The 7,175-nt window shown below is 45.9% G+C and overlaps 1 pseudogene; it reads left to right on the top strand.

Annotated features, from left to right (window-relative positions):
* The window catches only part of LOC101590178, a 10,780-nt pseudogene extending 4,518 nt beyond the window's left edge, over positions 1–6,262 (top strand).
* Positions 6,263–7,175: the final 913 nt, after the last annotated feature.

Raw genomic sequence — 7,175 nt, 5'->3', positions numbered from 1 at the left:
GGATTGAACCGCGGTCCCTGTGCTTTGCTAAGCTTGTTCTAAGTAGGTGCTTTAGACCACTGAGCCATCTCACCAGCCCTCCAAGCCCTTTTAAATTTCTTTTCTTTTCTTTCTTTTTTTCTTTTTGGCACAGTGTCTTGCTACACAGCTCAGGCTGGCTTTGAGCACATTTTGCAGCCCAGGCTGGTCCAACTTGTAACCATCCTCCTGCTTCAGCCTCCTGAATGCTTGGATTATAGAGGTGCGCCAGCACAACCAGTTTCCCCTTTTTTATTTCTTGAGACAGGGTCTTGCCACATTTCCAAATTGCCCAGGCAGGGCTTGAACTTTTGATTCTCCTGCCTCAGTCTTCAGAGTGCAGGAATTATAGGCATACACCTGGCTTCTACTGCTGCTTTGCCTCCTCTTTCTTTCCTCCGGAGCAGAGGGTTTGGTTGGAGTCAGAAAATGTGGGAATGAAGGCAGGGGCAGGAAAGAGCAAGCTAGGTATGTGGGGGACTGGCTCCAGGAACCCTTCCCTGCACACAGGGCTGGGCGCCTTTCCATGGACTCCCGGGTGTCAAACGAATTCTATTAATATCAAAGTAATGAGGTAATTACTGTGATTTGGAAAAATTACCAGCGAATGCTTTTGAGGGCCTTTTAGAGGAGGAAGGAGGGTGAGTGAACATCTGTGAGAAGCAGAGAGAGCCCTGCTCCAAAGGGAGCCTGAATCTAGTGAGGTCTGGGCCTTGCAGGTGTGCATGCGGAGGGAAAATGCAGTGTCAGGCATGCGCAGGGGAATTGGGGTGCGACTGGTGGGGGTAGGGCCTGGGCAGGCCCTGGGCCTGTGTGCTGATGACTGGAAGGAGCCAAGCGGTGGAATTCTTAGGCGCGGATCCCTGACTTTGGCCAGTGCAAAGCCACAGATTCTAAGGATGAACCAGATCTGGGGAGGCCTCCAGGCCTCCTTATATCCCTGGCCAGCCTATATCCTCTGACCATATCTTTTTTTTTTTTTTTTTCTGTGTTTATTTTTTATTTTTTTTCTTTTTCTTTTTTGACCATATCTTTTTTTTTTGAAGAACCGGGGCCCTTGCACTTGCCAGGGAAGCGCTTATTCCACTGAGCCATCTCCCCAGCCTCCTCTCTGACCATATCTGACTGACCTTGACCTCCATACCTGAGGCCACCAGGCTGGTGACCAGGTCTAGATAAAGGATTTTTGAATCAGAGAGAACTCAGAAGCCTGTTAGTGCAAGGAGTGTTTTAGACTGGTGGCATGGTCATCTGAGAACTTGGAAAAAGGTAAATTTTGCCTGTAATCAATTCTACCTGATTACATCTGTAATCATAGTACACTGGGATGTTGAGTCAGAAGGATCACAAGTTTGAGCCTCTGCTGGGCAATTTGGCAAGATCCTGTTTCAAAATAAGAATGGGGGTGCTAGGGAGATGGCTCAGTAGAATAAGCGCTTCCCTGGCAAGCACAAGAGTTCAATCCCCGGTTCCACAAAAAAAAAAAAAAAAAAGGGCAAGTGGGGAGCTTGGGGATCCCATTTGCAACACACACACACACACACACACACACACACACACACACACACACACAATCTTAGGCTTTCACTGAAGCACTGCGGAAGCAGAAACTAGGGTATGAACTAGAGATCTGCTTAACAGTAGCCTCACAGAGGCCATGGAGTGAGTGGTGAGGCCAGGTCTGGGAAACAGAGATGGAGACTGCTTTGAGAGGCTTTTGGAGGTTGAGCCACTAAGAGCTGGTGCTAGGGTGGTGGTAGCAGGTAGCGTGATATTAACAGCCATAGAAATTAGAACAGTAGACAGCCAGGCAGCAGTTAGGAGGCTGAGGCAGGAGGATCTTGGTGAGTTTAAGGCCACAAAGTAAGTTCAAGGCCCACCTGAATTACATAGTGAGACCCTGTCTCAAAAGCAAAACAGAATCAGAGTGACCTTCTTCTGAAAAAATAAAAACAAAGACAAACAAACAAAAAAACAGTATAAAACAAAACACAAAACATGTTCAGTAATCATACTATTTTTTTTTTTTCCTGAGACAAGTTCTCACCATTAGTTCAGGCTCACCTTGAGCTCACTTTGTAGTCCAGGCTGGCCTCAAACTTGTCAAGATCCTCCTGCCTCAGCCTCCTGCCTGCTGGGGTTATAGGAGTGTGCTACCATGCCCCGCTATCAATGTGTATTATGTACGCATGTTCACTTTGTAAGTTTCACTTTTTTTAATCCTCACAATAACACGTAGATATTATTATGATTCTAATTTTTTTTGTTATTTACTTTAACATATTTGGTTGTTGCAGGGTCTCACTGCGCAGCTCAGCCTCATGGACTCAGGGTGATCTTCCTGCATTCAGCCTCCCCAGTGCTGGGATTACAGGCATGCGCCATTATGCCTGGACTCTGGCCAGCTCAGCCTGCCCTGGGGCAGGGCTGGCCTGGCATGTGGTGCCAGGAATCTAATGATGGTCCCTGGGCTTGCCTAAGCAGGCACTTTAGTCCACTGAGCTATCTCACCAGCCCCCTATGATTCAATTTCTTTTTTTTCGGTACCAGGGATTGAACTCAGGGCCCTGTGCTTGTCAGGCAGGTGCTTATTCTACTGAGTTATCTCCCTGGCCCTATGATTCTAATTTTTTTGCACAGGAAATAGAAGGACAGAAAAGTCAAATGTCCCAGGCCACAAAGCTGGTAAGTGGTGGAGCCAAGCAATTTCAGTCTTTGGATGCTGGGTTTTTGCTTTCACTCTGATATCAGGCTGCCATGTGTGTGTACTTGCTTGCTTGCTTCCTTCCTTCTTTCCTTCCTTCCTTTTGGTACCAGGAATTGAACTTTGGACCTTGCATTTGCCAGGCAGACACTTGTGCCACTAAGCTTTATCTCTGGCCTTGCATTTTCGAGACAAGGTTTTGCTGTGTAGTTCAGATTGTCCTTGAACTCTTGGTGATTCTCTGCCTCAGCATGCTGAGTGCTGGAATTAATAAATGTTATTATTATCTTCACCATGTGTGAAATGGATGTATAATCTTCACATTTAGAAGGGAAGAAAGTGATTCAAAAGTGACACAATCTTGGGTGCCTTTGCTAGCACATGTGAGGCCCTGAGTTTGGGCTCCATCACGAGGGAAAGGGGGGGATAATCTCAAGAAGTCTCATATCCTACCTCCCCCCCTCCCCCCGCGCGCGCGCAAAAAAAGTCTCAGTTCCAGCCGGTCCCACCCTCTGCCAGAGCGGGATGTCTTGCCTGTTAGATCCTGCAGCCCCGCTCTCTGCTTCCCCCTGCTGGTAGTGTTCACATGTGGCTCCTGCAGGGGGAATCTGCCTTTGCAGCCTTTGAAGGTGCCTTCTGCCAGTGACCATCACTGAACTGGGAGAGAAAGCTGGTGATTCCCTGTTGAATTTCTGGTTTTCCTTTTTTGAAGTGCTGGATTTTCATGTTAGACTATGACTTTGAATCTACTTCTGCCAAGTTAACACTTTCCTGGATCTTTTTTGGAGGAGTGAGTGTTGAGACAGGGTCTTGCTATGTAGCCCAGGCTGGCCTCAGAACTTGAGTTGATCCTCCTGCCTCAGCCTCCTGAGTGCTGGGATTACAGGCACCCCCCCCCCCACTCTTGGCTCCTATCATTGCCAATGAAAAAGTCCAGATCTTTTGCCTTGTCCCTTGTCCCCAGATCTTCCATTCTCAGAAAGTGTCTTGTTCCTTACTACCTGGGCATTGTCAAAGCCCAGCTTGGGCCATTGCTGTCACTCCATAGGTTCATTTTCTTGTCCTGGGGCCAGAAGAAGAGGCTCAGCCTTGATGAGTTAAGAGAAAACAATGTTCCTTGCCACTCTCTGCCCAGCTCTACCCAACAGCAGAGGCCTTGTGTCCTGCAATGGGTCTCCTCCTGTTTTCTCCTCTCCTGCTTGACATCTGCTACAGGGCTTTCTTTCTTTCTCCACCCTCTTTTCCTAGGTCAGTGATGGTAAGCCTATGGCATATGCTGTAGCAGGCCATTAATATCACTGAAAGCTCTAAAGGGTTTGTCATCACTATTGTAGAATATCTGAGATTGTTATACACTTTAAAATCTTCTCTTTACTGCTGATGCTCCCTAATTTTCTTCACCCAAGTCATCAGCATGTCAGCAGTCTTAGCTCCATACTAAGTTTTTCCTTTTTTTTGCGGAACGGGGGATTGAACTCAGGCCCTTGAGCTTGCCAGGGAAGCACTTATTCCACTGAACCATCTCCCTGGCCCCTTTGTTTTTTTTCTTTCAGGAGCAAGATACTGGGGCTTGAACAGAGGGCTTTTGTACTGAGCTGTATCACCAACCCTTTTTCCTTTTTTCTCTCTTTCTATTTATTTATTTATTTTGCCTTTTTGAGACAGGATTTTGCTATGCAGTTCAGGCTACCCTTGAACTTGTAGTCCAGGCTGGCCTCAATCCTGCAGCAATCCTCCTACCTCAGCCTCTTAAGTGCTGGATTACTGGTGTGCATCACCATACCCATATCAGCATACCCATAACCAGCTTGGTGAATTTATTTATTTATTTATACTAGGAATCAAACTCAGGACTTAACACTTGCCAGGTAGGTGCTTGTACCGCTGAGATATATCCTCAACTCTTCTTGTGTGTTTTTTTAAAAATTTTTATTTTTTTATGTGTGTGTGTGTGTGTGTGTGTGTGTGTGGCCAGCTCAGCCTACCAGGGGGCGGGGCTGGCTGGCATGTGGTGCTGGGGGATTGAACCACGGTCCCTGTGCTTTGCTAAGCTTGTTCAAAGTAGGTGCTTTAGACCACTCAGCCATCTCACCACCCCCTATGTTTTGAGACAGGGTCTTACTATATAGTCCAGGCTGGCTTGAACTTTCGAAAATCCTACTGTCTTATTCTTCCAAGTGCTAGAGTTAGAGGCCTGTGCCACCATACTTGGTTCATTTAATTTTTTTTTTTTTTGCGGAACTGGGGATTGAACTCAGTCCCTTGCGCTTGCCAGGCAAGTGTTTAGTCTACTGAGCTATCTCTCCCACCCCTCATTTTTAAAATTTGAAACATACAGTGTATATATCTTTTTTTTTTTTGCGGGACCGGGGATTGAACTCAGATCCTTGAGTTTGCCAGTCAAGCGCTTATCCTACTGAGCCATCTCCCCGGCCCCAGTGTATATATCTTAACACTATAACAAAGTGTAAAAAATAGAATAGAAAAAATTTACATTGTGGTGATATCCAGATGTGAGAAAGAAAAATGATGAGACTGGTGAACAGAAAGCCTCATATGACTATATTCTATTCCTTAAGCTGAGAATTACGTATATTATTATTTATTTTCTTCTTCTTTACACTGTAGCTAGATTTTTTTATTTTTCATTTTATGGATTTGGTACAGGGTCTCACTATATAGTTCAGACTCCCCAGCACTGGGATTACAAACAGAGGGCACCACACCAGACTGGAATGTTGGCTTAGCACGCCCCCGGGATGGTGCTTGTACAGCATGTGGGACCAGGGATCCAGCCCTGCTGTCTGTGCTTGTCAAAGCAGGTGCTTAGTCCGCTGAGCTATCTTGCTGGCCCTTGTTGTTTTTAGACAAGGACCTACAACTATAGTCCAGGCTGGCCTCAGACTCAGATGTAACCCACTCTGGCTTCAAACTCATGGTCTTTCTGCCTCAGCCTCCTGGGTGCTGGGACTACAGGTGTATGCCACAACACCTGGCACTTCAGCTAGATGTTAAAATAATTACTATTTAATTGGGTGTGGTGGTGTGCACCTGTAGTCCTAGCACTCAGGAGGCTGAGGCAGGAGGATTACCATGAGTTCCAAGGCCAGCCTGGACTATTTAGAAGGTTCAAGGTCTGACTAGACAACACAGCAAGGCTCTGTTTCAAAAAATATATATTTTACAGCTCTGGGAATTGAACTCAGGGTCTTGTGCATGCTAGGCAAGTGATCTACCATTGGGCTATATCCCCATTGTTTAAACATTTTGGAGTAGTAAAAATTAAATGTAGCCTTTTGCCTCCTTGTACCTCTGGAAGCAACATGGGTCACCAGCAACTCTACTGGAGCCACCCGAGGAAATTCGGCCAGGGCTCCCGCTCTTGCCGCGTCTGTTCAAACCGACACGGTCTGATCCGGAAATACGGGCTGAACATGTGCCACCAGTGTTTCTGTCAGTATGCGAAGGACATCGGCTTCATCAAGTTGGACTAAGTGATTTTCCTTCGATGGATTATCCAGGCCATACAGATGCTCAATGAAAGAGACCATGCACACTCTTTGTACATAAAATAAAAATTTTTAAAGATTAAAAAAAAATTAAATGTAATCCTGTAAAGCAGGCTAAGTTATTTCTCCATGGAAACCCTTCAGTGTTCTCCAGTATGGAGTAAAATTTTATGTCTCTCCTACTGTATCAGGTCTTTTTTTTTTTTTTTTTTTCCCAGAACCGGGGATTGAACTCAGGCCTCTGTGCTTGCCAGGAAAGCACTTATTCTACTGAGCTATCTCCCCAGCCCTGTATCAGGTCTTATCTTTCTCTTGGGACCTCTGCATTTTATCCTTTGCTTATTAAACTCTAGCCACCCACAGATGCCAGTGGCTTTCCTATCTCAGGGCCTTTGTACAGGCTGTTTTTGCTGGGCATAATCAGTTCCTTGTTAACATTTAGTAAAAGGCGAAAGATTTATTCGATCTGAAGAGAAACCAGAGTACTTGTTAACATTTAGGTCTTAGCTCAGAGACCTTCTTGTCTAACCACCCAGCTCTAGTACCTCCTGATATTCTCCATTATTGTTCCTTGTTTGTAATTTTTCAGGTACGCATAAGACATAGTAGCTTTTGTTTTCTTATTAAATAAAGTCTCCACAGGATTTTAGACTTCATTAAGGTAGGGCCTTCATAAACTTGCTTTATGGTGTATTCTCAGATCCTAGTTAGTGTCTGACTAAGTAGGGGGGAAGTCTACAGGGTCTCACTACACAGATCAGACTCATAGTGAGCATTCCTGTGTTCAGCCTCCCAAGTGCTGGGGTTACAGGTGTGCACCACCACACCCAATCTCATTCACTGTCTCTGTGTGCCCTGAGAGCTGGGCCAGCAGGGCACACTGGGGATGGGAGATTGATCCCCAGTCCCTGCATCTGCCTAATCGCTGAGCTATCTGGCCTGTC

The sequence above is a fragment of the Octodon degus genome, unplaced genomic scaffold (genome assembly GCF_000260255.1).
Source record: "Octodon degus isolate 3935 unplaced genomic scaffold, OctDeg1.0 scaffold00037, whole genome shotgun sequence".
NCBI lineage: Eukaryota > Metazoa > Chordata > Mammalia > Rodentia > Octodontidae > Octodon > Octodon degus.
The sequence above is the reverse complement of the archived record's forward strand: the minus strand, read 5'-3'. Positions and strand labels throughout refer to the sequence as shown.